The sequence below is a fragment of the Pyrus communis genome, chromosome 10, assembly GCF_041283825.1.
Source record: "Pyrus communis isolate YQ-2024b chromosome 10, ASM4128382v1, whole genome shotgun sequence".
In the NCBI taxonomy this organism is placed as follows: domain Eukaryota; kingdom Viridiplantae; phylum Streptophyta; class Magnoliopsida; order Rosales; family Rosaceae; genus Pyrus; species Pyrus communis.
Window position 1 is genome coordinate 15,914,293 of NC_142574.1, and position 15,408 is coordinate 15,929,700.

The 15,408-nt window shown below is 38.6% G+C and overlaps 1 protein-coding gene across 3 annotated transcripts in view; it reads right to left on the reverse strand.

Annotated features, from left to right (window-relative positions):
* LOC137727885 (non-functional pseudokinase ZED1) overlaps positions 1-15,408 on the reverse strand; it is a 43,160-nt gene that overhangs the window by 17,222 nt on the left and 10,530 nt on the right. The window lies entirely within an intron of this gene.

Here is a 15,408-nt window from a genome sequence, read left to right on the forward strand (position 1 = left end):
AACATAGTATGGGAACTTTGGGAAGGAATACTCGAAAGGAAGACTGTGACAGCCCGTTCTGGAATTTTCAAACCGTAAGTGTGAAAGGACGATTTTGCCCCTAGTATGAATTTTCGTTGTGTGGTTGTTTTTGAGCTTGGTTTGGGCTAGTTGTGGACCACACATTTCCCCACACACACACTCACCCTTTCCTTACCCTGCACCTTGTCTCGAGCCATTTCCCTCTCCCATTTCCATTCCTATTGTACGGACACACCCCAAATCTCTCCAAATCTTCACAGATCGAAGAAACAAAGTACATATTCATGCTCGTGAGGTCCATAGGAGTTCAACTATACCCATTTCAGGTAAGGATACCTTCGTTTTCACGTCGAACTCGGGATACTCGATTTTTGTCACACATTAATTCTTGTGTTTTTGAGAATTTCAAGCTTGTAAGAAGCTTGGTGAGGTCCTTAGGAGGCTCGGGGTGGTTCGTTTGAAGGTTTTGGACGTCGGGATCCTGAGTTTCGAGGTTGGCCGGAGTTGGTGGTGTTTTCCCGGCGAGATTCCGTGGATTTTACTGCTTGAAAGTGGTATGGATTTGTTCCTCTCGTTGTAAGCTTCATTTTGGTACCAATTTTGTGAAATTTGGTTGAAAAACGAAGAAGATATGAAGGTTTAAAGTTTTTACGATTTTCCGACAGGGGCGACGGTGCCGGAGTCTTGCCGGAGAAGACGACGGAATATTCCTAACGGCGTTAATGGAATCCGTTAAAGTTAACAGAATATTCCTGACGGCGTTAACTGACGCCGTCAGTGTGCCAGGCACGTGACTACGCGTGGCCGGCGTGTGGGGGCACGTGCGACGGTGAAATTTTTTTCTAAAAATATGGGGATGTTCCTGAGGTTAAGTAGATCACGTTGGTGTATTCATACACCCCATTTGAGCATTGTATGAGAAGTTATTTCATAGGGTTGGTTATGTGCTTTAAAATTAACGTTTTTATAGTTGTTTCGCATATAGGTGAGACCTATCCCGAGGACGAGCGCGGTCACTCGAAGCAAGGGGGTTACGACCCTTCTACATACCAGTGAGTGGGCTTTTGGTTTTCCGTATATACCTATATACTTGTACTTTTCCCAGAAAGTGAAATGAAACGTTTATTCGTTTATATGTCATGCATTATGTTGTCGTTTGTTTATACATTGTTAGTTGCATATGTATATATATGTGTATTGGTGCTGTGGACGCACAGGTAAGTGCCAGGTAAGTTATGGTTTATGTTTATGTTCGGTAGTGATTAGAGATGTATAGAGAGCTCATAACCTGCATCCCCGGTTTTAGTGCTCCCGCCCAGAGTAGGGTACCGTTCTTCACATGTTGTTCACCTCCCGCACCACACGCTCATCTTGGATCCAAGTTAGGTGCACAGTCCTGTCGTACAGACCACTTTAGGTGGTTCCGACTCGTAGGTGACTCGCGATTATTTGCCCAGCCTTCACGTGATCGTAGCACTTGAGCATACTTATATTACACCCAGTCTTGTCGTACAGACCACTTTAGGTGGTTCCGACTCGTGTGCAAGTATAGTTAGTGAGATGGAGATTTGAGCTCTAGATTCAGCCGTACAGGTCACGTTAGGTGACTCCGGCTGACAGATTATATGGCATTGATGTGATTTTACCTGAGCACTTTCACTTTACTTCGAGGTTTTGGCATAGCATATTTTCCGAGCATGATGTATATATATGTATATTATATTTTCTGAAAAGTATACAGATTTTACGGTGAGGGGTTAGAACTTTGTTTATGAAATGGTTTTCGAAAAGCTTTGTTTTTGCCCACTCACACTTTTGTTTTGCGCCCTTCCAGGTTCTAGTTGGCTAGCACGTTTGGTGGCTTCCCTGAGGATTTCCTCGGCATATCTGACATACTATTACCAGTGTAGGACCACCTTTGGGGGTACTTTTGTAGTATCGTTTTCTCCCGGACTGCATTAAGTCTTCGTGTTCTGAACCTTGTGTTCACACTTACGCTTGCACATGTTTGTTATTACTTTGTGTAAAGCTGGTTTTTATTTATTCGTATTATTTTTATTATTATTTTATTAGCTTCCGCACTGTGCACGTGGTTACGTCACTTCTACGTGACGGCCAGCATGCCCTGATCTCGATCGGGGTGTGTCAGTTTGGTATCAGAGCTTAGGTTAGACAATCCTGTACTTTTGTGAGTATTCTAATGATTTTGGTGTCTTCTGTCAGAATTATGTCGCCTCGTCGGGAACCACGTCGCTCTGCTGAGCCTAGCTTCCCCGATATTGCTCAGCTAGGGGAAGCTATTGTTACAACTATTCATTTGGCGATCCGCCCTCCCCAGAGGACTCTTCTGGAGACTATGTATAATTTGAAGTTGGATAAGTTCGAAGGCAACGAGGGTTATGAGGGTGCGGAACGGTGGCTATAACATATTGAGAAGACCTTTCGTGTTTTGCATAATCAGGGGAATCTCCCTGTCGAGAAATGGGTTGAGACGACATCGTGGTTTTTGGGTAAGGATTCTGCATCCTGGTGGGAGCAGGAACTTTGTCGTTTGACTCCAGCTGAGAAGACTGATTGGGATGTATTCCGAGAGTTGTTCAGGAGAAGGTTTGTGTCTCCTGAGTATATTGACCGCAAGAAGCAGGAATTCATGGAGTTGAGACAGGGGAAGTTGACAGCAAATGAGTACTACCGGAGGTTCACTGATTTGTCTCGCTATCATCCAAACGTTGCTGGTAATCCAGCGGAGATGCTTCGTCGTTTCCGTTTAGGCACTAAGAATAAGTGGCGTTCGATGACGACCACTACCCCTTGTGATACCTACCAGGAGTTTTATGAGATTCTGTTGAGAATTGAGGATTCAGAAAATATGCCGAGCGAGAGTGAGGAGGAAGAGAAAGACGGTAATCAGAGGAATGAAGATAAGGGTAAAGGTCAGGCGTCGCTCGGACCTTGTAGGACACATAACTTCAAGAGGGGTGGCACTAGTTCTAGCTCTTCTAGCGATGGTTTTAGCGCCATTGGTCAAGGTCGTGGTGGTAGGTTTGCTAGCGGTGCTAGAGGCCAGAGACAGAGTGATGCTGGTAGAGGTAGGGCCCCAGTTTGCCGTAGGTGCAATAATCGGCATTTTGGTGAATGTAGGCGAGGTAGCAGTGGTTGCTTTACTTGTGGGCAGATAGGACATCGGGCTACAAATTGTCCCCAGAGTCAGCAGAAGCCTTAGCAGACTTTTTTGCCACCACCTGTACCGATTCAGCAGATTTCTGGTCCGGGTAGTTATGGGCAGACAGGTCGAGGTGGTGCCTATTATTATCAGGGCGATGCTGTTCCTTATGCCCCAGGACAATATCAATATCCCCAGGACCCATATTCTCAGGGTGGTTATCCCCAGTATTCTGGTGGTTATATGCCGTATCCTCCAGTTCCAGCAGGTGGGTTTCAGTGGTTTCAGGGAAGACAGACTCAACAGGGGGAGATTGCTACGAGTAGTGCAGGGTCTTCGAGACAGTCTGGTCAGCCCAGTCAGGGGCGTGGCACTCAGAGTCGTGGTGGCCAGACGAGCAGAGGTCGAGGTGGGCGACAGCAAACCCAGGGACGTATTCACAACATTTCTCTGCAGGACGCTCAAAACAATCCAGATTTGATCATGGGTACGTTAAATATCCTTGGTTATTTTGCTAGAGTATTAATTGATTGTGGTGCTACACATTCTGTGATTTCTCATACATTTGCTCAAGTGACGCAACCTCGCCCCACACCTCTAGGGTATGATTTAGAGTTCGCTATGCTTAAAGGGGAAAGATGTATTGTAGATTGTGTGTACCCAGGATGTCCAGTGATAGTTGAGGATGTTATTATGCCAGCTGATCTTATCCCGTTGGATATTGTTGACTTTGATGTGATTCTGGGCACGGATTGGTTGCATTTCAATCGTGCCAATATTGATTGTTACGGGAAAATAGTTACGTTCCATCGTCCTGGATTACCTGTGGTTACTTTCGTGGGCGAGGAGAGTGGGGTGAGACATGACGTTATTTCTGCTATACGAGCGAAAAAGTTGTTATCTAAAGGTTGCCAGGAGTACTTAGCTCATGTGGTGTTGGATGAGGCTGCTCCTAGTAGAGTAGAGGATGTGAGGGTAGTCAGACATTTTCCTGATGTTTTCCCTGAGGATTTACCTGGTTTGCCGCTAGACCGAAACATGGAGTTCACCATTGAGTTGCTTCCAGGTACTAATCCTATTTCCTTGACTCCTTATCGTATGGCTCCCACTGAGTTGAGGGAATTAAAAGTTCAGTTGCAGGAATTAGTGGATAAAGGTTTTATTCAGCCTAGTACTTCACCTTGGGGAGCTCCAGTGTTGTTTGTGAGAAAGAAAGACGGAACTTTGAGGCTATGTATTGATTACCGGCAATTGAATCGGGTGACGATTAAAAACCGTTATCCATTGTCGCGTATTGATGATTTATTTGATCAGCTTCGAGGTACGTGTGTATTCTCCAAAATTGACTTGAGGTCTGGATATTATCAGCTGAAGATTAGTAGGGATGATGTTCCTAAGACGGCGTTCAGAACTCGTTATGGTCATTACAAGTTTCTGGTTATGCCATTTGGGTTGACGAATGCACCAGCTGCTTTTATGGATTTGATGAACCGGGTGTTCCAGCCATATTTGGATAGGTTTGTTATTGTTTTCATCGGCGACATTCTGGTGTACTCTAAGTCTAAAGTGGAACATGTTCGACATCTTACTTTGGTGTTGAAAAGGTTGAGGGAACACCAATTATATGCTAAGTTTAGCAAGTGCCAGTTTTGGTTAGACCAAGTTGCGTTTTTGGGGCACGTCATTTCAGCTCAGGGTATTTTGGTGGATCCTCAAAAGGTGGCAGATGTGGAGAAATGGGAGCAACCGCGAACCGTCACTGAGGTGAGGAGTTTCATTGGTTTAGCAGGGTATTATCGATGGTTTGTTAAGGATTCTTCTGTTTCAGAGGCTCCCCAACTCATCTTTTAATACAATCGCCTACCTGGTTTTTGTCAAACACTACAATTAATTTCAATCTGTTATTAATTCTTTTGTTAAATTTAAATCAAGACTATAGATAAATATTTATACTTTATGTGCAAATACATATATGATACTGTCTATACAGTTTGTATAATGTTGGTAAAAATATTGAGTGTTTTTTGTGTGTGTACAAAATGGACAGTGTGTTCATGAATACGAAACATGAGACGTGGTTTACTTCATATGGCAAAGACAGGTTAGTTTGATTGTAATTGCTTTTATGTGCTAAATTGTTTGGCTGCAAAATACCAAAATGTGTCCTTAAAGAAGGATGAGAATCTTTGTTGATTATGATTCTCATTTGAAATAGCTCTTTACGAGCCCTTGCAAGCGATCTCTTTACTATTTATATTATGCAGATTGTCACTTTGATAAGAGAGTCTTCCTGACGTTAGGGAAGATATGAACATCAACGTTTCTGAAGAACTGCTCAAACTAAGTGTGGACTTTGCCCACTATGTCTCATCTCAACCTCCATACCACACAAGTATGATTAGCAAGTGCAATGTATATTAGCTTTCAGAATGTTGCTCCCGACGTAGGGTATGTGAATCAATTTTGAATGAATTTTATGAATATAGAAAAAAGAATTACAACTTTCATAAGATCACAACTAGAGTTGATGAAGGAGGAAAATTCTCTCTCCTTCCCTTTCCTCATATTTGAACGGTTACGGTTTAGTCACGTCAACATCTTATATTAATTTTTTTTATAGAGACAATAAGACAAAAAACAATATGTGAGAAAATGGGAGGGAAGTGGATGAGAATAGGGGGGGAGAGAATCCTCCTCCGTTGATGAAAACCAGAAAACTGAAAAAGTGAGTTTAGTAAGCCGAACCAACTGTTAATCTTCAACACCTTACCCATCCAGATTTACTCTAACTTAAAGGTTCAAAAATCGTAAAAATACTTGAAAAAAACTAAAAAGTTAGTATGGAGGCTTTTGATGAACTTAGTCACTTTTTTGTTTAAAAATATGGAGAGAAATTAAAGTGAGAAAACTTGAAGAAGATCATCGGTGGGCTATAAGATCTGTATTTTCATGCTAAAAATTCAACTGCCTCAGTCAATAAATTCTAGGCACAGAAGAAGTCTCAAATTGTTGAAAATGCTAGTGGGTAGTGAATGCCCACAATACTTTGGCAGAAGTTTTCAATGCTCATGCAAAGGGAAATTGAATTTGTATATGCATGGAGGTTGAATTGTCAAAGGAAGTGTTGTAAACTTCAATGTGCAGTTAATGCATCAGTTTGGAGTTGCTCTATAAATAGAGCACTCCGTATGCTTTCAATAGATAGAAAAACATACAGACAGAAAGAAGAAAAGATCAATAACATCATCTATTCCTCCGTATTTATTTGTTATCCTTTTGTGCTATAGTTTCAGTGTGACATTTTACATATGTCTCGCACCTATCATTAAAAAAGTTCTCTCTAACTTTTACATATTTATAACACGTTATCAGCACAAATCTCTAAAATATAATCCTTCTCTTATTTCGCTTCGCCGAACGAAAGAAAGAAAAAATGTTTCCCCTAAGGTTTTTATTGTTCATCTTCTTCCTCTGCCTCAATTGCGCGGTATACCTTCGCAACAAACTGTTTGCTCCATGCCTGGTCTTAGTTCTCAACCTAACGGTTACATACATCTTTGATTTCTTATTTGGTGTAGAGATTGATTACTAGCCCAGTATTTATTTATATTAATTTTACTGCAATCTAAGATGGTGCGGTACAATCGCTCATCTTGAACTGCAAATTAATTCTTACTGCGATCTAAGACGGTGCGGTATCATCGCCTATCTTGGACTGCAGATCTAATTTTACTGCGAATTTTAGGTGAAATGGTATAATCGCCCACCCTACCCTGCATATTTAAATTTGCCAGCCGTTTAATTTCATTGCAATTTTAGGTGGTGCGGTATAATTGCCCACCCTACTCTGCGTATTTAAATTTTCTTCCTACTTGAGTGGTGTGGAATAATCACCAATTCTATGTTACATTATTTTAATGCGAATGGTGCGGTACAATCGCCATCCTCACTCACTTTGAAAATCTCGAGCCAAAAGTTTCGAGTACTTATTATTTTGGCCTGAAGATTAAAATGAAAAATTTGTAAAAATCAGAAGTTCTAACATTATATTCTTCCAGGAATACATATTATTGCAAGTTCTTACAAATCTCATTTTCTTCCAGAAAAGAAAATGGCGAACTTGGCAAAGTTTGAATTTGCTGCCCTGGATATTACTGGAATGAATTACCTTACCTGGGTACTGGATACCAAGATCCATCTGGAAGCAGGGAATCTTGGAGATACCATCAAGGAAAAAAGCAGCTCATCCTCTCAAGATTGGGCAAAAGCCATGATTTTCATGCCTCTGATGTGCTCCTATAGCAGCAGTATAGAGCATGACACTACACTGTGTACAACCAACTGATATCTATGCTCTTAGTAGCTGAACATAACAATGAGCTCTTGATGAAAAACCATCATTCCCGACCTACTAGATCTGCACGATTCCCAGAAGTGAATGTTGTTTCCTTCGAAGTGAACGTCACATCTTCTGGTGGTGATAATCATAAACGAGGACGTGACCACAAGCGAGGTCGGTGGAATAGGAAAGGAAAGAACCATAGATTTCTATTTCGCAACCAGATTTTGAGGCATAATTCAGGCCCGAGCTTTAAAAATTTGAATCGCCACAAGGGCAAAGTTCATATGAACAATGCTCCCAGAAACTCTGAATGAGCCTGCCATAGGTGTGGTGGCAATGGGCATTGGGCACATACTTGTCGTACCCCAAAACATCTAGTGGATCTGTATCAAGCCTCCCTCAAGGAGAACGGTGTCAAGACTAATTTCCTCGACCAGGCTAAACCAATGGATATACCTGATCCAATGTTTGACTTATCAGGGCAGTTGAACACAACCCACCTAGATGTTTCAGACTTTATTGTGGAAAGGGGGAGTGAAGTATACCGGTCCGACTAAATTGTTTATGTTTGATGTACTTTTATTATGCTGAAAACTAGCATTTCAATTCAATAAAAGTGGCATTTCCTGTTATAAATTGTTTGTTAACTGTGATTCCATTTACTCAGAAAGCATGGATAAAAACTGTGGTTATTCTCAGAACATGAGAAATGGCAAAGATATTTGTCTTGCAGACATCCCAACCACACATACAATACTTCATGATCGAAAGTATTTCTCAAGCTTAATACTTACAATAGTAGGGGTAACAACAATATCAGGACCTTCAGATGTAATTGAAGGCTTAGGGAAAGCCCAGTTATGTTACCAAATGGAACAATAATGTCTATACAGAATGCGTTGTACGCTACTCGATCTATTCGAAATTTGTTGAGTTTCAAAGACATACGTTTAAATGGATGCCACATTGAAATGAAAAGTGCATAAAATGTGGAGTATCTATGCATTACCTCCACTGATACCCAGAAGCGTATATTGGAGAAGTTGCGTGGTTTGTTGAGTGAATTGTATTATACATACATAAGGACAATTGAATCACATACTGTCATGAACCAGAAGTTCATTGATTCAAAAGTTTACATGCTTTGGCATGACCGTCTGGGTCATCCAGGATCTATCATGATGCGTATGATCATTACTAACTCTAATGGACATGCATTAGTGAGCAGACACATTGCTATCACAAATGATAACCCTTGCAAAGCTTGTTCTCAAGGGAAGTTGGTAATTAGACCATCACAACTAAAGGTTGATGCTGAATCCCCATCATTTCTGTAAAGAATTCAAGGGGATATTTGTGGGCCTATTCAATTGTCTTGTGGACCATTTCGATATTTTATGGTTTTGGTTGATACATCTATCCGATGGTCACATGTTTGTCTCTTGTCTACTCGGAATGTAGCTTTTGTGAGACTTCTTGCTCAGATAACTAAATTACAAGCATAGTTCCAAGATTATCCCATTAAGTCAATCCGACTTAATAATGCCGGTGAATTTACGTACCAAATCTTTGATGATTACTGCATGATACTAGGCATTGATGTTGAACACACTATTCTTCATGTCCATACTCAAAATAGTTTAGCAGAAGCATTGATCAAACGGCTTCAGTTAACAACTCGCACTCTTGCTTATGAAAACCAAATTGCCAGTCTCTGCATGAGGACATGTCATCTTACATGGTGCATCATCGGTTCGATTGAGACCTATAGCCAACCATCAATATTCCTCAATACAACTCGTGTTTGGACATTAGCCAAACATTTCCCATTTACGAGTTTTTGGTTGTGTTGTTTATGTGCCTATTGCACCGCCACAACGCACTAAAATGGGGCCTCAGCGTAGACTGAGAATTTATGTGGGTTTTGATTCACCATCTATCATTAGATATTTGGAACCCTTGACAGGTGATATGTTTATAGCTCGTTTTGCTGATTGTCACTTTGATGAGACAGTTTTCCCGTCGTTAGGGGGAGAAAAAGACCGTTCCAGAAGAACGAAAAGAGCTGACATGGTTTCTTCCCACCTTGTCTCATTTTGATCCTCACAACATTCAATGTGAAAATGAAATGAGAATGATTGTTCATCTTCAAAGCATTGTCAATCAAATGCTAGATGCATTTAATGATGCTATAAAAGTGACAAAATCACATATATCAGCTGCAAATGCACCTGCAAGAATTGATATCCCTGTTGGACAAAATAAAGTGGCAGCGAATGATTCATCTGGTGCACACCTGAAGTGTGGTAGACCCCCAAGTTCAAAAGATTCAACCCCTCGAAAGAGAAAGTCGAGAGCACAACTAAATCCAAATGAAATCATTTGGGAAGAGAAAATGAATGACAAATCCATAATTCATGATTCTGGACTTCCAAAAAAAGAAAATGTCCTTGATGAGACACATGTCCCTGAAGAGACAGAAATATATGAATGCAAAGAAATCTCCATAAATTATGCACGTACAAATGAATTGTGGGATCATAATGAAATAATCATCAATGATATGTTCGCATTCGCAATAGTCATTGAAATCATCTTAAGTGATGATATTGAGCCCGACTCTATTGATGAATGCAAACAGAGATAGGATTGGCCTAAGTGGAAAGATGCAATCCAGGCATAATTAAATTCCTTGGAGAGGTGGAATGTTTTTGGACTAGTAGTCCAAACCCCGCCTGATGTAAACCTCGTGGGTTACAAATGGGTATTTACAAGGAAACACAATAAGAAAAACGAGATTGTAAGATATAAAGCACGACTCGTTGCACAAGGCTTTTCTCAAAGACCTGGAATTGATTATGAGAAGACATACTCTCCTGTAATGGACGCAATTACGTTCCGTTACTTAATAAGTTTAGTGCTTTCAGAAAGAATTGACATGCGACGATGGATGTCATCACTGCGTATCTATATGGAGAATTAGATACTGACATATATATAAAAGTCTCAAAAGGACTTAAGTTGCCTGAAACAAGAAACAAACCACGAGGTATGCTCTCGATCAAATTAAGGCGATCATTGTATGAGGTGAAACAATCTGGACGAATGTGGTATAATCGTCTCAATGAGTATTTGATCAAAGAAGGGTATATTAACAATGTCATTTGCCCTTGTGTGTTCATTAAGAAATTCAATTATGGATTTGCTATAGTGACAATATATGTTGATGATATGAACCTAGTTGGAACTTCTGAAGAGCTCAATAAAACTGCTGAATATTTGAAAAGCGAATTTGAAATGAAAGACCTTGGAAAAACAAAATTTTATCTCGACCTGCAGATCGAGCATTATGCTAGTGGAATTTTGGTCCACCAATCAGCTTACATTGAAAAAATTCTGAAGCGATTTGGTATGGACAAGGCTTATCCACTCAGCATGTCAATGTTCTCGTTCTTTGGACGTTAACAAAGATCCATTCCGTCTAAAAGAAGATGATGAGCTGGTCCTTGGTCCAGAAGTACCATATCTGAGTGCAATAGGTGCTTTGTTATATTTAGCACAATGTACTAGATCAGATATAGCTTTTTCAGTCAACTTGTTAGCAAGGTATAACTCTGCTCCAACAATTCGTCATTGGAAAGGTGTTAAAGATGTATTGCGATACATTCGTGGGACAACATACATGAGTCTCTTCTATTCAAAGAACTTCACAAATGACTAGGTCCTTGTTGAATATGTAGATGCTGGTTTCCTCTCTGATCCTCATAAAGCCTGTTCACAAACTGATATGTGTTTAAGAATGGAGATATAGCAATCTCATGGCGCTCAACCGAGCAAACATTAGTTGCTACATCTTCAAATCATTCAGAAATACTTGCTTTACATGAAGCAAGTCGTGAATGTTCTTGGTTAAGATCAATGATCCATCATATTCGGAATTCATGTGGTCTAACTTCGAAGACAAACAATCCAACTGTTATTCATGAAGATAATGCAGCCTGTGTTGCCCAACTGAAGGAAGGATTCATCAAGGGCGATAAGACTAAACAAATATCTCCAAAGTTTTTCAGTGCACATAAGCTTCAGAAGGCTAAAATTATTGAAGTCAGACAAATCCTTCTAATGAAAATCTGACATATTTGTTCACTAAATCTCTACCAAAATGCATGTTTCAGAAGTTAGTGCAAAGTATCGGATTACGTTGACTTACCAAACAGCTAACTTTGGAGAATGCAGAATCAGGAGGAGATACATATCAGGGGGAGTGTTCATGATACATGCTTGTTGTACTCTTTTTCCTTCGACTAGGATTTTTTCCATTGGGTTTTTCCTATCAAGGTTTTAACGAGGCAACATAAGCATACTTGACACTATATCAACAATCCAAGAAAAGTTGTACTCTTTTTCCTTCGCTATGATTTTTTCCCACTGGGCTTTTCCAAGCAAGGTTTTAACGAGGCAACTCATGTTGATATGTGGGCATCCAAGGGGGAGTGTTGAAAATGCTAGTGGGTAGTGAATGCCCACAGTACTTTGGCAGAAATTTTCAATGCCCATGCAAAGTGAAATTGAATTTGTAAATGCATGGAGGTTGTATTGTCAAAGAAAGTGCTGTAAACTTCAATGTGGAGTTCATGCATCAGTTTGTAGTTGCTCTATAAATAGAGCATTCCGGATGCTTTCAATAGACAGAAAAACATACAGATAGAAAGAAAGAAAGATCAATAACATCATCTATTCCTCCGTATTTATTTGTTATCCTCTTGTGCTATAATTTCAGTGTGACATTTTACATCTGCCTCGCACCTATCATTAAAAAAGTTATCTCTCTAACTTTTACATATTTATAACACAAATTTGAAACTGCTTTTTTGCTCGATTAGGACGTGACAAAATATTTGTTTAAAGCCAAATTAGTTTAATTTTCCGGCAAGCTAGCACTAGCACATCGTTGAGTACGACCAAATCAACAATTGATCTTATAAGCATAACTATGCAAGTGTGCGCCGGTTGCAGTTGGCAGTTGAACGTTGACCATTAAATGCTAAGCTTCTCTCTGAAGGATGACCACTCCATGTATATCCTATTTAATTTCTTTGACCCAAATTTCATATATAAATAAATGGAATATTGCGAGTAGGCTTCTGGATCTGTACTAAATAGAATATGAAAATATAGAACAATAAGTTAAATGAGTGAGAGATTTAAATTATATCATCTTTGAGGTTAAATTAGACACGTCTTAATCCGTCAAGTAGTAGGACACATGAAACTCCTAATAAGTAGAGAACAATTTATATGAAACAGGTACAATGTTAATTGGCGTTCCATGCCAATAACATAAAAACATATGAACAAAAGCTTACACATATCTTTATTTTATTAGAGTGGAATGCCATCATAGTAGTATAGGAAAGGGATCATCTCTGGATCTATTCCGCCAAATCCTACCAATCAACAAATTTGGACCCTTAAAATTTGATCCAACGACTAAAAACAATGAGCTCTTTAAAAGTTATAATAACTTTAACTGTTTGATCAAATTTCAAAGGTCTGAATTTGTTGATTATTAGGATTTGGTGGAAAGGATCCAGAAAGTATCCCTTGCCATGCATGTCCTTCTCCAATAAGTGGGTGACAAATAAACCTTCAAAGAAGCAAGCAGAGCCATGCATATTATATATATGGTTGACCATTAATCGATATTGGTGACAACAGATCACCCGTACTTATCCTCTCATGCTTTGATTTGTTGCAAGAAATGGATAGAGAACTCTAGAAATGAAATGGCTCACGTTGCCGCTGCCATGTATACCACAAAACTATGTAATCCAATTCTTATGACATATTTCACATCCATGCATATATGTATATACGTAACACTCAACGCAATAACACCGTTACTTTTCAACCAGATTATTGGGGTAGGTATATGACTCTTGATAGTGATCAATGGAGTTATGGTGGGCATTCGATCACGTCCTAGCTAATACCGAGGGCATTTATATCGTAGCCTAAGGTCAAATGAGACGACCATGTATTTGATATATGGAAGATAGAAGAATTCTAAACCAAACATATTGTATGTGGTCCAAATTTTGGTGTTAAGATAAGAGCAATTAGAGTGATGAATAAGAATAAGGTAAGTCTAAAATACGGAACTAGCGTTTGCTTCGAGAATTTACTTACCAGAGAGAAAAGAAGCAAATGTTATAAAATGGTTAGGTTAATTAACGTATAAGATAGGAATTCTGAGAAACACGAAAATGATTATGACCATAAAAAATGGAGAGAAGAATTGAAGTTGTGGATACAAAATACGCTCTAAGAAACTGAAGTTCGTAAAATATCAACCATTTCATTCTTTAGAAATCGAATTTGGATGATTGTAGTGTATTCAAATATGCTTTTCCGAAACCAATACTAGATAGCATATATGCAATAATGATGGAGAGAAATTTTACAAAGTTGACTCAGAAAAGAAGGGATTCCGCTAAAGAAATAGCCTTATCGTGTGTTTTTGCATCAACTAATGTCCTGGTTATATGCAACAACTGAGTCGGTCTTTTCCTTTGTGTAAAAGGAGAGAGATCACAAACTCAACCTTTCCATACAATACCAAGTTATTTCTCTACGCGTTTAATGTACCATCAGAAACTTTTATGGGTACCAAGAACACAAATTATGTAGTAGGTTATATTAACAGAAAATAAAAAATTTACATGTTAAACAAAAACATCACTTGTTCGTGTTTTGGATATATTGAAAAATTGCTCATCTACTAGGTACACAACTTCCTAAATTAGTCGTCACATTGCACGTGGTGTTAGTGTGTTACTGATAGGATTTTTACCACCTGCATAAATAGAGATAAAAACATTTAAAAATACTTGTAGGAGAACAATGTAATTGTAGTATAAACAACTCAAGTAAGGTTGTTCTCCACGGAATTATTTAAAACAATTTATGTAAAAACCAATTCTTAATTAATTACTTAAAACATAGTTTAGAAAAAGTTGATTTTGTAATTTAATATTAAAAATGATTTTCATAAAAACAATATAATAAATTGGCAAGAATACAAATTTAAGGAAACCAAATTGCAAATTTGAAAAACAATTATAAAAGAACACTAGAGTTCCGCTGTCATCTTAACAATCCTATGTACTTTTACTAATTACTTATGAATTACACATGCAACTTTGAAGGTTAAGCTTTCCTAATGCAAATTATCCTCGTCATATTCAAGCAAGAACGTATATCTAACATGCAATCCATCTGTGATATTCAAATCAAATATGAACATGTAAAACTCATTAAGCTTTATGAAAACCCTTTGAAAAACCATGCAACCCTTAAGACATATTCATCCTAAGTGAAATTATAATTTTTAATCACAAGAAATCATGCTCAATTCTCTGGTGATATTCCGACTGAATTGCATCCAATTACCTGTCTAAACATCCTAATGGTCGCAATCATTAACAAAAATAGATAGTTTAAACACAGTAATTAATAATTCAAAATATGCATGCATAGTATCATAAGCAGTTAAATAAAGACTATATATTCATGTTAAGGCTAGTGGCCTTGCCTAGCAAAAGAAAGTTAGTTCCACATGATCATAATTAAAATCAAAAGAAATATTATTAAGAAAAAAGATAGAAAACACATTGAAAGAAGAATATAAATTGCTAAAGCCTAGCCAAGTTCTCCAAATTGATCCGTATAGAACCTCTAATAGCCAAATAAGCCTTATTTACACTATTACAAATTAAAATCCTTCCTAAAAAGGTCTTCTAAAAACTAGGATACAAAATAAATTAAGAAAAACTAGGTAACAATTTCCCAGTCAAACATGGAGAAATTGACCAGTTACAAA